Source organism: Chrysochloris asiatica, unplaced genomic scaffold (assembly GCF_000296735.1).
Source record: "Chrysochloris asiatica unplaced genomic scaffold, ChrAsi1.0 scaffold00537, whole genome shotgun sequence".
Taxonomy (NCBI): Eukaryota; Metazoa; Chordata; class Mammalia; order Afrosoricida; family Chrysochloridae; genus Chrysochloris; species Chrysochloris asiatica.
This window is the reverse complement of record NW_006409055.1, coordinates 215,655-230,750: the sequence shown is the minus strand read 5'-3', so window position 1 is coordinate 230,750 and position 15,096 is coordinate 215,655. Positions and strand designations below refer to the sequence as shown.

The 15,096-nt window shown below is 40.9% G+C and overlaps 1 pseudogene; it reads right to left on the bottom strand.

Moving 5' to 3' along the window:
- Positions 1-6,217, bottom strand: part of LOC102837580 — a 42,403-nt pseudogene extending 36,186 nt beyond the window's left edge.
- Between the last annotated feature and the right edge of the window lie 8,879 nt (positions 6,218-15,096).

The window sequence follows — 15,096 nt, the reverse complement described above, 5'->3', positions numbered from 1 at the left end:
GTGCTGGCAGAACTGGAAAGCAATATGCAAAAGATTGAAACAAGACCTTCATTTCACAAAAACCAACTCAAAATGGATTAAAGACCTAAGTGTGAATTTCTGAAATATGAAGGCCATCAATGAAAAAATAGGGACAAATATGAGGGCACTAATTCAGGGAATACACAGACTGCCAAATATTTTGAAAACTACACAAACAAAAGTAGACAAAAGAGATGAGTGGGTCATACTAAAAAAATAAAAACTTATGTGCATCAAAAGACTTCACCAGAAGAGTAAAAAGGGAACCCACAGAATGGGAAAAAGTCTTTTGCAATGACACATCAAGCAAGGGACTCACTTCTAAAATATATAAGAAACTACAACATCTCTACAAGAAAAAAGACAAATAACCCAATTAAGAAATGTGTACAGGGCATGAACAGACACTTCACTAAGGAAGAGATTCGGGCAGCCAACAAAGATATAAAGAAATGTTCATGATCACTAGCCATTAGAGAGAGGCAAATCAAAACAATGAGATATCATCTCACACCAGCAATAACAGTAAAGATCAAAAAGGAAAGGACAACAAATGCTGGTGGGGATTTGGAGCGACTGGGACACTCCTTCATGGCTCATGGGACTGCAAAATTGTCCAACCTCTCTGGAAAGAAATATGGCACTTCCTCAGAAGTTTGGGAATATAAATACCTTATGATCCAATAATTCCTCTACTTGGTATTTACCCACAAAAAATACTAGCCATAACACAAGAAGATATATGCACACCAATGTTTACAGCAGCACTATTTACAATAACAAAAACATAGAGACAGCCAAAGTGCCCACCAACTGAAGAATGGATAAAAAAACAAAAAAAAAAAACAAACAAACAAACAAAAAAACTGTGGTACATACACACAATGGAATATTATGCTACCTTGAAGAATAACGTGGAAGCTGCAAGCCACCGCATAACATGGATGAACCTTGAGGACATTATGTTGAGTGAAATTAGTCAGTAACAAAAGGAGAAATACTGCATAGGACCACTACTGTAAAAGACTGAGAAAAAGAACCCATACTAAAGAAGAGTGGGATGTTTCTTTTATGGTTGCTGGGATTTGGGGGGGGGTGGAATCAGGGGAGGGACGGAAGGGTGGAGCACAGGGCAGGGAATAGATACAGGATAGTTTGGATGCTGGTGAAGGGGGCAATATACAAAAAGGGAGAGGGGAATGGAAGACAAAGGGGATGGGAGAACAATTAGGCTGGTTTTCATGGGCTAAGTGGGACAGAGGTAAATAATGATGTATGCTCAACCTAGGAACAACAGGTCTCTGGAATACAGGGATTGAGACACGGTTGGAATGGGGAAAAGGGGAGAAATAATGTTAAGATGCTTGGGTGTCTTTTGAATCTTTGTTTTCCTTACATTACATTATAAAATAGACACTGGAAGGGGAGAGAAAGGAATAGCCAGAAATATCACCATAGAAATCTTGTAAATCCATCTTCTGCCTGTAACTAATTGGAATACCTAAAATGGGGCTACAACATGCCCAATGAAGGAGAATTCCTGCAGAGACTCTGCATTACATAAGACTATAGATGGAATCCTGAACAGCATCCAGAATCTTCTGAGGTGGAAAATTTCCTATTGAAAGGATGCCAGACCAGCCTGGAATGGCTAGAAGAAGAGAAGATACTTCTTGAAAGAAAGACCTACAAGAAAAATACAAAACAATATAGCCGACCGAATGATTACTACAAGAACAAGTAAATTACTCACCCAGGAGATATCAATGCAAGTGGTCAGGACCACTCAGAGTAAGCCTCCTTCCAAGACTAAGACTCAATTTGAATACAACCTCTGATTGGTGACCATGTTCATCACCTATAAGGGGAAGTGAGGGAAAAACAGCAATGAAGCTGCAAACTAAGCCTTATAATGATCAATAGACTCCTGTGAACCTCGGTGGAGACCTGGTTGGCCAGAAGTGTGACAAAACTTGGGGACTATTGGGTCCAGAGTCAGTGACATAGTCAAAGAGAACTAGAGTGGAGAGTGAAGCATCCAGCTGATAAGAAGGGAGAGCATATGCAGAAGAACACCCACATTTGCAGATAATACCCTCTTGACCTGGCATCAATGACTGGATGATCAGAGCTCCACTAGAAGAAGAAAGAAGAGGGAAAAAAAAGTAATCTGATATAATTTGATGAACTTGACCTACACCTATGGATGCAGTAGTACAAAGGAGGGAACAAATCCTTACAGCAAGGATCATTCCCACCCCACTCCATACACAGAGAAGACAGGGATGGGTAACTTAGACATTGGCTACCCAAAGTGGGGGGCTACAAATGCAAGAAGTGACTGGCTTACAAACTTTCAAGAAGGAACCTCGATCCAGAGGGCATGGAGGAAGGTAGAATCTCCACTAAGTAGTATCCAATCTATCTAGGAGGGACTGATGAAAGGAAATGCGGATAGGTCTCTTGTGATACGATTGTGAATAATTGTTATCAGGACTGATTGTGGGGGTTGTAAATGTAAAGGTAGACTTTTGTAGCATGGAGAGGAGTGATTAACTTTGCAGTCTAGGAGCAGAGTTCCCTGGGACTATGAAGGAAGAAGAGTAGAGAGCAGGACCCTAACCAGAGAAGCAGTGATCCTTGAGATGAAGTCAGAGATGATGATGTGGAGAAATGGAACAGCTGGGGGCTTTAGACCCAGAGAGGGAGAGGGGCGGTGTGCTGACGGGGGGTGGGGGAAGGGCAGGGGGACAGGCTTACAGGATATATCCTTTTGTTGGTTGATGATGCATGAAGGGTATTGTAACCATGACAATGAAACAATATACTATAAGATGAATGTAAAACTAATGTTCTCCCATGTAAACTATCACATAATTTACATTAAAACATAAAAAAAGGCATAATACTCATGGCAGCCCTTTTTGACAAGTTAAGCTAAATTAATCTATTTAAAGAGGGCATCAGTATATTCTGGGATTAATGTTTGCAGTACAGATTAGTATCGCATTCTAGAATTCCTACAGATTTTGTGTCATCTCATTGACTGCAACTCCTCAATATAACATCACTTATTAGGTTCCCTCTGTTTCTTTATCCCTTCTTTCATTTTTCCTAACCAGTTTGATCTTGTCATTGAATAAATGCTGTTCTTGTGGACTCAAATGATCATATATTCTAAGGTGTGTTTTCCTCCCTATGCTGAGGTTCCCTTTCTGTAGCTGTTACTGTTTGGCTGACAACTGAGTCAAGGGTAAGTTCATTTCCAGCCATAGTTTCAGGGGTTTCACAAATTTCTATCTGACTGATACACCTGGTATTTTTCTATGATTTTGTGTTTTGTTTCAATTTTTTCTCCTACTGTATCCAGGACCTTCTAATGTGATCCCTTTCAGAAAAGATTATCGTGGTAGATGTGTACCATCTAGTTTTTCTGGTTTGCATATTGTGGAAACTAATGTTTGTACAGTCCATTAGTTCAATGGACTTATTGTTTCTGTGTGTCTTTGATTTTATTTACTTTTCTTCTTTGTGGATGTGGGGAGGCCAATCTTTTCATCTTATAACAATGACCATTTTAAACAAAAGGATTAGCTGCTGAGGCTGCCTGTTTACAACTCAACACCTTATGGGATTTGGCTCCTTTGTTGGATTTGAGCTTATGATTTCATATCACATACCAGTGAATTATCTAAACAACCTACTTAGTGCTTATTTTCTACTTCCTAGTTTGTTGTAGCATACTGGTTACGAATCGGGCTGCGAACCTTAAGGTCAGCGGTTCAAAACTACCAGCCGCTCTGTGGGAGAAAGATGAGGCTTTCTACTCCCGTAAAGATTTACACCCTCGGAAACCCTGTACAGGGTCACTATGGGTCGGAACCGACTCGACGGCACTTAACAAGTTTGTTGTAGAGTTGCTAGATTCTTAAAAACTTGCAATTATTCACCCAATCTGTCTCTATTTATGTGGAAAAATAAAGAATGGATGTGTGTCATGAAGAATGGTGAGGGCAGCTTCAGGGATCCCAGCACGCTTTCTTAACAATATTTGGACACATACTTCCTTTAAATGAGATACAGGCTGTGAAGGTCTAGTGCACACAGAGCAGCCTCCAGATGACATGGTCTGAAGTTCTACAGTTTGGGAATCTGGAACCAGTGTAAACCCTCACTGATATGAAGGGGGACACAGAAGGGAAGAAAATGGGTCTGCAATTGATGTCCCATGTGACACACACAAGAGACGAGCCTACTGGTCTTGGGCATTGGAAAATGCTTTCTAGTCCCTGGTGGTCAATCTGAACAGGGATTCTTGAGGCTGGGGGACATAAGGTTTGGGTAAGGTAAAACATTAAAGAACACTGTTCTAAGCATCCAGTTCCAGAACCAAGCCCCAATCCTTATTGGAACCTCAAGATGATCTTTTGGATGTGGGATGGTGCCATTTTCCTAGCTGTGATGAGGACATGTCCTGTGTGAACCTGGCATCCAGAGACAGTAGAGACAAAAAAGGTTGCAAGAGAAGTTTTACAGTTGGATTCTACAGGTCTCTTCTGTTCCCATCATGCCCTTTCAGAGAAGCTGTGCAAGTACATTTTCTTTACAGTCCAGCCCATTAACCTGAAGTGCTGGTGTGGCACTTCAGGTTAATGTGCTTGTTTGCAAGGTTAGTTTGAACTGTAAGAAGGCAGTTTAAGCTCACCAGCTGCTCCCCAGAAACTCCATGCAGGGTCTTTATGAATCAGAAACTACTCCACTGCACACAGCTACCTGCGGTTGCAGTATTACCAATGACCATGAGGATGCAGGTAGTCTCTTCTCTCAGAGATGATCACCTGCTTTGCAGCAGCCAGAGAAGTAGGGAAGAGTCATCCAGAAATCATTCCGACAGTTCCTCAGACTCAAACCCAACTTGCCCATCCTTTATTAATATTCACCTCCACAATCTGAGCTGGTCAGCAAACATCTCAACATTCAATCATTAACTAGGTTCTGACTCTTCACCCATGTTGTTTTCAGGGTGCAGTGCTGATAATGAAGGACTTGGTCCCAGCCCTAAATCAGCTCACAGTCAGGAGGGGGAATGGACAAAGCCTGTCAATACCTGTGAAAGAATGTTTGAGAGCAAAATACAGTAGGCTGGCAGAGTGGGCACCTGGGTGCTACTAGGTGGGAAGGTCTGCAAGGTATCACGGAAGTGACTTTTATTCAGTGACCAGAATGGCAAGAGGGTGCCAGCCCTGCACAAGGGTGGGAACAGGGTGCCAAGGAGAAATCCCAACTGGAGCAAAGAAAAAGGGGCCCAAGTGAGTTTGTCTAGAGCAGAGGATGATTGGTGGCCAGTGTGTCCATTGAGAGCCTATAAGGAGGAATGGGAGCTGGAGAAAGGCAGGGTCAGATCCTATGCTAACTGTAGCTCTGTGACATTACCTGAAAACACCAAAAAGCATCAAAACAATAAGCATAAAATGCCTCACAGATTCTGCTGATCAGGGATTGGGGCCTGGTCCTGCTGGAGTTTCTGCTTCAAGGTCTCCCTGGAGGCTAATGCTGTGGTTTCAACCCAACCCCAATCAGTGTGGATGCATTTCTAAACTCCTCCACATGTTTTGGCAGGTTTTGCTTTCTTGTGAATTGCTGGATTAAGATCCTCAATTCCACTCTATCTTTAGTACTTGGATCTTTAGTACATGGATCTTTAATACATAGGATCTTTAGTACTTGGATGTTCAGTACATGGGCTTCCCTTCAGGGCCACTCATACTATCATGGTTCATCCACAGAACAAACAGAGATAGAAAGAGTGCAAGCCAAAACTCCCATGTGTCTTGCTCTATTGTATTCTTTAGAAGGCAGTTATTCAGTCCACTCCACACTGAACAAGTGGACAATCCTCAGGGATGTGTGTACAGAAGCAGGATAATAGGGATCCAGTTAAAGTCTGAGATGAGTCAACGGGATCTGATTTTAAATATAATGGAAGCCACTGGAGGCTTTTAGATAAGTGAGTGATGGTGTCTGACTTTCATTTAGGACCATTCCCCTTATGGTACAGACAGAGAAATGTGAACAAGAGCAGATGCAGCTTTCCTAAAATCCCACCTCCAGAACCCAGCCCCTTGTTCAAGTTATACTCCATACTGCTTCCTGCCACCTCTTGTAGTTCTTCTAAGTTGATGCATTGGCTGCACATGGTATCAGCCCATGACTTTCACAGATATTACTTGAGACACACATGATGATCTCCAAAGAATGTAGCTGCTAATAGCATAATCCCAATTGTATAGACTGAGGTGCTAGGGAGTCCTTAGAGGCAAGAGTTACATAATTGATAAGTGGGAGAAGCCCTGAAACCAGCTCCAATTAGTCAAAACTTGAGACTGAATGCATCTGAGTTTCCTGAAAGGCTATAAGAACCCTGGTGTTGACTTATTTGTCTACATGTATAGAGATGACATGGGAGAGGAGTATGGAAACCAAAGGTACTTTAAAGAGGTCTGATTGAAGGAGAAGACCTAAGTAAAGGACACAGAAAGTGACCACACTTCCTTGATGATAATCTCCAAAGAATTTTGAACTCTCATAACCATTTTCAAAAGAAAATGCCCCCTACCCAGTTCACTTGGGCAAAGAAGAACAAGGGAATAAAGATGTCTTCTTGCTGTTTACTGACGTCCAAAGGTGACAGACTAGGAAATTCACAGAGTGAGACCATATTTCCAAGATTTGGACATTGGATCCAACCTCATCACCAAACCTTCAGGCCTATTGCCAAGCAAAAGCCAAAGTTTACAGAGAGTGCAACAGTGAGATCAATCCATGTCTTGCCACCATTGTGATCCGAACCGGGTAGTATCACATCCTTCCCAACCAACCTAGGTGTCAATTATGTGGATAGGTAGGAAATCATGGCCTAACTACTAAGATAGGAAGTGGTCAAAATGAGGTAAGGCCAACTGGGGAAAGAGATGCATGTGGGACAGAGAGGAATTCCTGAAAGAGAGATCAAGAGATTTGAGATTTGTAATGATAGTTGTAATGATGATAATGGAGTATGGCTTAGGGATTCTCTGTGTGTGTATAAACCTCTGACCCTCCTAGTTGTTCATGGTGATACACAAGAATGTATGTGTCTCCTTTGTCTCACCTCCAGGGTAACCAGGTGCCAATGCTGAAGTGGTGTACAAAGACCTCTGTGCGAACATATAACCTATTTACAATAGAAACGTGACTGCCTGCCAGGAAAATGACATCTCCTATATCTCAACTTTCCTGAGTACATACCAGTCCTTTGGCTCCACCAAACAGGTGTTAGAAGTGCTTTTCAAAACATAAGTGACTGTCCATTCCACAGCACAGAGGAGATTCTGAGTTTTTGTTTGCTCCTTTAAAAGGATCTACATTGTAGGGTTATGTTAGGAGTAAATGGATGGGCCATGGGAAGTGTTTACTCAGTACCTGATTCTGTAGAAGTGATGACTGGAGGAATGGTTGTTATGAAGTGCTGTCAAGTCAATACTGACTCATAGAGACAGGGAATAAGCTATCCAAGGTTGTAAATATTTGGGGGAGCAGAAAGTCTCATCTTTCTTCTGAAGAGTGACTGGTGGGCTCAAACCACTTCCGACCTTGTGGTTCACAGTCCAGTGTTTATCCTACATACCCACTTTATCCTATAGAAACACTTTGATACACAAACTAGAGATGGAGCCACCATAAGTGCCCTCTGACTCTTATGCAGAGGGTCACTGCAGTTGTGTGGAGCTCTGGAGCTTGTTCTGGAGCTGGAAATAAGGAATGTGTCACAAACAGAAATGGTTTTCCATATGCTCTTCCAAACATGTAAATCACGCCACCACCTTGTGAGCAGCCCAGTTCAAAAACCTCTCTTCCAGGAAGTTTTCCTCCCTGCAGCCCCCAAAGTGAGTCATCAGAGGCTAGTCTTTGCTCCTATCCTAACCCCAAACGTGGGGTGCTATTTCCCTTTGTACCCAGCCAGCCCCCTCCCCACATGCTCTCATACACCCTTTTTCATTCTTCCTCACCATCTGGCTCTGACTCAGTTGGCTTTGAGTACTCCATATGTGCAAGAAGAAGCTGGAAACCTTGCTCTAGGACTGATTCAAACCTATTTATCCCTATGTATTCTACCCGCACATGGAGGCAGGGAAAATCCGGCAGCTGATGGAAATCCTCATGTGGTCTACCCACATGCCCCGGATACAGGAGATGGGGGTAGGGGGTGTGCAGAGAGGAGAGGCATACAGTCAGAGACTTGCTAGGCCCCACCTGTCCAGAGGCCAGCTCACTCCAATATCTACCCCTCATTGACTGTTCTGGCAGTGGTACCCTGGTCCCAAGGTTAAAACTAGCAAACATAGGGTGCTCTGGAGTGTGGTCTGACCAACACTCCCCTTCTATAGGAAGCATGCTGTGTTCTGTGTGTCTCCCTGGACCCTCTCCACTGGATGGTAAACTTCAGGAGCCAGGGAGATTGAGTGTTCTGCTCACTGCTCTATGCTGAATCACAGTAAGTGTTTCATAAATATTTGATGGAGGGAATGCTGAGGTCTGTCTTCCAGCCCACATCTTCTCTTGTATAGCAGCTTCAGAAGTTACAGCAAAGGTAGAGCCAGTGCCAGCGCTCACACCAGAGCCTTCCTGCTCCTCATTTGTAAGCACAACATGTGGACAGAGAGAGGAGAAACTGACCATCTTGACATTCCCTCCAAAGCTGGTGGTAGAGCAGTCAACAGTGACGGATGCGGTGAGCAGTTGGATGGGCTAACAGAATAAAATTCAATCTGCCATTTTATGCCCAATACTCAATTGAATCCCAATGACCTGCATGTAAATCACAGATCCACTGCTTACTACTCATGAGAAATGGACTTGTTTCTTAATCTCCTGGATTTCTGTCCACATATGGATAGCAGGCATTGAATACTGGACCAACTTGCTACTTTGAGGGACAGAGAATTACACATGTTGGCAGAGAACTTTAAAAGTTCTGCCCAGGGATCCTTCCCAACTTCAGTAGAAATGTGGCTATATGGCAAACTTACCAACAAAGCCTGTAGTTGTAGCACCAGGGCAAATGTGTATCTGAATGGGGTGGCAAACCATAAGGACTGATTGAGAGAAGTTGAAGCTATTACCTTGGTATATGAAAGCTGGAACCATCTTCTGATGCTAGTGAGGATAAGCAGGATGCCATCAATTAGCTCTGGGCAATTAATTTGATGGTTGTTCTCAGTGGGGAGATATCAAATCCAAGACACACCCATAATAGTTACTTTACATACTGTGATTTGACTGTTTGAATGATTGTATATTCCTGAGTGTTTTGGTACACATCAAAGAAAATTAAAAAATAAAACCCAGAAGGAATAGAAGCATACACTGTTGAATGATGAAGCATGTAGAGGGTTATAATCATTGCAATGAAATGAATATGATAGAATGATTGTAAAACTGCTGTTCCTCCATGTAAACTGTCACTCAATTTATAACAAAAACTTGAAAATAAACAAATAAAATAAAATTTATAAAAAGAGAGAGATTTGGGAGAAAGCACCAAGGTAGGAGTTCCAGGTTGGACTAGGGACTTCACACAGGGACAAGAATTGTCCCGTCAATGGGCCTGAGGCCTTCTGGGAGGAGTTTTGGGGGCAGGAACTAGGTTGCTGTATAGAGAGTCAGTGCCTCCATGTGTCCTCAGGTCAGCAGCCCAGTGTCAGGACTCCATTTCCTGATCTTTTAGGTGCAGGGTTGAGTCTGATTGTTGATTGTCAAGTGTTCACTTCAAAGGCCATAACTCTCTGTCACTAGAAATCGTAACTAGTAAAGACTAGCTGTTCAGTAGATATGGTATGCAAGATCAGGTTGGTACCTGAACCCTCACCACCCCTGCTCCTGAAAGCCCCTGAGGACATAGAGAACCCACTTTGAAAACCCTAATAGTAAAAAATCTGTTGGGACCTCAAATAAATAGGATTGTCACGCATACCCCTTTCTTTATCCCTAAATTTCTCCTTCCTTCTTTTCCCTCCCTTAAGCTGTAGCTTCCAAACATTTAAAAAGCTTTGTAAGAACAAGAACACACTGAACAAGGGACCTGCTCATTAAGATAAACTGATGGCAGGAAATTGGGAAGGACAGGGTGAGTGGAGTTCTTTTAGTGTCACCTGAACATTTGTATGAGTTACCAATCTTGTCTTGACTGCACTCAGAGAAAGAAGGACAGTTTGGTCAATGGGCAAATGGAAAGCAGTGTCAGGAGTTGGATGCCCTTAGTAAATGATTGTAGTGGCAGAAGCTGGGCCACTGTAGGAGGGACTGATGAACTGCAGAATGAGCAAGTATCTGGCTTCCAAGCAGACCCCACATGATTGGATTTGGCTCCTCTGGGCTGTTGATTAAGTGGAAGATGGGGGTCCTTCCTTCCATTGACCAGCACAGCCTGTCCTCAAGTATACAGCAGTGATATGCCTTCTGTCTGCACTGTACACCAAAGGAGGGGAGCATGCTCCCTGAACCAGGAATGAGGATTGCAGAGTAGTTCTCAGGGTCTCCTGGCCCAGTCTTAGATCCACATGGCTCAACCTGAGATAGAGATGTTCATAACACACAACTTACCACTGTTCCATATGATCGACACAGCTATAGATCACAGACTCAGGTTGCTAAACATGGGATGTCCTTAGAAACATAACTACATGGCTGAAGAGATGTGTCTGGAGACAACTGAATCCAGAAGCATCTATGAAAAAAGAAAGCAAATGTCACTGTTCTTTGCTCATTTCAGCTTTTACCTGGTTAATTAGAAATGGTCCTCAGTCAGAAATGGTCCCTTTGGGAAACCTATTCCATATTTGGTGGAGACAAAGGAAAATTTCCTGAGAGCCATATCAAGAACAGATTGGATGCATTAGAGACTAGTAACCGAAAACCAGAGAAGTTATTAGATGACTTTAAAAATATCATCCAAAAAATAATCAAAAAGACATAAAGAAAAGAAAGGACAAAATGGATGTTAAAATAGAATCTGAAACATGTTCTTGAGTGTAAAGAAGCTGTAAGTTCCCATAGTAAACCAACTGGAAGTAATGCTTTACTTCAGTAGTAAAACAAATGGAATAAATGAGGATATAAAAAAGCTGAACAGGGAGGCGGGGTTGGATGGCAGCTAGGGTGGAGGTGCAGTTAAGTTTGCCATCATCCATACCACAGAATACCAGGCAAAGCAGATCCAGGGCAGAGCTCCAAAATTTGGAACCACAGAACTAAGAATATTTTAACATTTTGAAGGCTTATAGCTACTGGAATTTGAAGCTGAAGTAAAAACACATATTTTTGAATCTGCTGGGCTTGGAGGCCTGGAGCTGACAAATTGGGCAAGACTAAATTGCAAGACCAAGTGGGGGAGCAGAAACACCATGGAAAAAAGCCACAGGAACCTTGAAGCAAAGGTGGACAATACAGTTTGTTGGTTTCACTTTGTTCAGATTTTTTTTTTTTTTTTTTTTGTTTTGTTTTTTGGTATGTAGTCATTGGCACCCCCACTGTTTGTGCACTGCCATTCTGGTAACTAGTGGGGGAGGCTGAGCGAGTGGAAACCCCCCACCCTGACCACTGGTGGGTTCTTCTGCCACTCATGCACACAGATACTCACCCAAAGAGCAGGCCCAAAATGTTTTTGTATTTTGTTTTTAATATGGGAAAAGGCAGCTCAGGGCTGTAGAGAGGGAAAGAGAGTTTAAAAACAAAACAAGCCTAAAATTAAATTAAAGCCTGAGGTATAGCATAACAACCAACACTGGCATCTTGAAATCTCTCAGGCAGCTTTGAAAGCAAGAAGCTGAAGAGAGGACATTAAAGTCATACTCATATTAGGCTACAGATTTTTTTTTTTTTTTTCTTCTCTCCCTCCTCTCCCTTTTCTGTGATTATAGACTGCAGTATTCAGTCTAGTTTTTGTTGTTGCTGTTTTTTGTTTGTTGTTGGTTTTTTTTCTCCCCCCACTGGTGCTGTTTTGCTGTTATATGCTACCCATTCTCCTTTGGAGGACTCTTTCTCTCCATATATTACACAACAAGAGTCAGCAACTGTTGCCATATAGCCAAGCTACAACCACACTCTATAAAACACCAAAACCCAGGCAAGAACCAATACCAACTGCCATATGCCAGGGAAACAGACAAAACCTGTGAAAGTTAGCCTGAGTTAAGCAATAAGACAAATGAAAAGGGAAGCCCACATCCTGATCACATCTTCCTGGAAGCAATCAGAAAACATAAAAAAGAACAAAACACATACTCAATTAAGTATTAAGGACACAGATAAATACTCAACATGTCCAAGAAGTAAAAGTAGATGACCATATCAGCACATATCCAGAAACAAAATAAAATGTCTAAGACAAATGACCTAGAGGTAGACCTGGACTACATTCTGGAAAGAGGGCAGGCTTTGGAAATGCCTGAGAAGGAATTCAGAAAAATGATTATAAAATGTTTCAAAACACTTTACAATGAAGTTGAGAAAAATAAGGAAGAAGTCAGGAAAGTGGTACAGGAACAATCTAATAAGATGTATACAGCATTGAAAACAACTCAAAACCTACAGAAAGAGTATCAGAAATAGAGGATATTATGAAAGGGCAAAGGAGTAGAATAGATGAGGTGGAAGGCAGAACCATTGAGCTTGAAGACAAATCTCACAATACCACTAAGATAGAATAGCAAACAGAAAAAAAAAATGATTTAAAAAATCTGAAGAAGGTCTAAGATTCATGTTGGACAACAGGAAGAGGAATAACTTAAGAATTATCAGCATTCCAGAACAAGAACAATCACAAAAGTCCACAGAGAAAATAGTTCAAGAACTGCTAGAAGAAAATTTCCCTAACATCCTGAAAAGTGAAACGATAAAGATTCAAGAAGCACAATGAGCCCCAGGAACGATGTACCTGAAAAGAAAGTCACCGAGACATATCATAATCAAGCTCTGGAAAATCAAAGCCAAGGAGACACTTCTGAAACCATTTAGGGAAAACTGAAGTGTCGCACACAAAGGCAAGCAAGTCAGATTAAGCTCAGATTTCTCAGCAGAAACCTGCAAGCAAGAAGGCAATGGGGCGACATATATAAAACCCTGAAAGAAAAACAATTGACAACCAATAATACTTTATCTAGCAAAGCAATCAATCACATATGATGGTGTAATCAAAACATTCCAGGGAAAACAGATACTAAGGGATTTTGACAAAACCAACCCTCTCTACAAAACATCCTAAAGGGAGTTCTGTGTACTGAGAACTAAAAAGAACAGACAACAACCAGAGATTGACATATATGGCAGCACTCCCAGAATTAAAATGACAGAAGGAAGAGTTGAGAACAGAACAAAACTATAAGAACAAATTCAAAGAATCTGGGAAGTCAGTCTATGATTAAAATAAGTACAATGTAAAAGATGGTAAACACGTAAGAACAGAGATCCAGATGGTGATAAAGTCAGGTAGATTGCAGGATAAAATAGACTGTACTAAATGGGAAGAAAGTTAATGAACTATATGGCACCCTCAAAGAAAATGAACACTTCACAAATACCAAGAGAACAGGGAAACATTAAAACTATGAGGAAACTCACAAGAAAGAACACAAAAAGCATGAACTCAACACAGAACAAAGAAAGCAGCAACACCACACACACACAAAACAAACAAAATGGCAGCAATGAAGCCATACCTATTGATAATTACACTGAATGTAAACAGATTAAATGCACCTGTAAAGAGATGGAGAGTGGCAGAATGGATAACAAAACAAGATCCTTCAATATGCTGTCTGCAAGAGACACATCTCACACACAGAGACAAAAACAGATTAACAGTCAAAGGATGGGGAAAACAATATACCAAACTAATTCCAATTAAAAACAGAGGAGTGGCAATACTAATCTCGGATAAAATAAACATTAAGGCAAAAAGCTGCATAATAGATAAAGATGGACATTATCTCATGATTAATGAGACAATTGAACAAGATGATATAACCATAATAAATATCTATGCTCCCAATAAAAGGCTCCAAAATATATAAAGCATACTGTAATAGATTTGAAAAAAAGAAATAGATGAATCTACAATAATAGTAAGTGATTTTAATACACCACTTTCAAAAATAGATAGAACAGCCAGAAAGAAACTTAAAAAAGACACAGAAGAACTGAACAACACAATCAGCCAACTGAACCTCATAGATGTGTACAGAGCATTCAACCCAACAACTGCACAATACACATTCTTTTCCAGTGCACATAAAACATTCTCCAGAATAGACCATCTCTTGGGCCACAAAACAAATCTCCATAAATTTACAAATAATAAAATAATAAAGAAGCATCTTCTCAGAACACAATGCTATCAAATAGAAATCAACAATAGGAAGACCAATGAATTCAAGTTAAATACATGGAAACAGAATAACACCCTGCTGAAAAGCGATGGGGTAGTACACGAAATTAAACGTAAATTCACAAATTCCTAGAAACAAATGAGAATGAAACACAACATAACAAAATCTTTTGGATATGATGAAAGCGGTGCTGAGAGAACAATTTATTGCAATAAATGCACACATCCAAAAAGAAGAAAGAACCAAAATTAAGTTATTAATACAGCATCTACAACACTTAGTAACAGACCAACACAGGGAACCTACAGCCAAGAAAAGAAAATAAATAATAAAGATTAGAGCAGAAATAAATGAGATAGAAAATAGAAAACAATTGAAAGAATCAACAGGACAAGAAGCTGTTCCTTTGAAAGGATTAACAAAATTGACATACCACTGACAAACCTAATAAAAGAAAAGAGGGAGAAGACACAAATAACACACATTAGAAAGCACATGAGCAATGTCACAACTGAACCGAAGGATATCAAATGGATAATAACTGAATACTATGAAGAGTTGTACTCCAACAAATTTGAAAACTTAGAATAGATGGATACATTTTTAGATAAATACAACCTACCTAAACTTACACACAATGAAGTAGAAAACC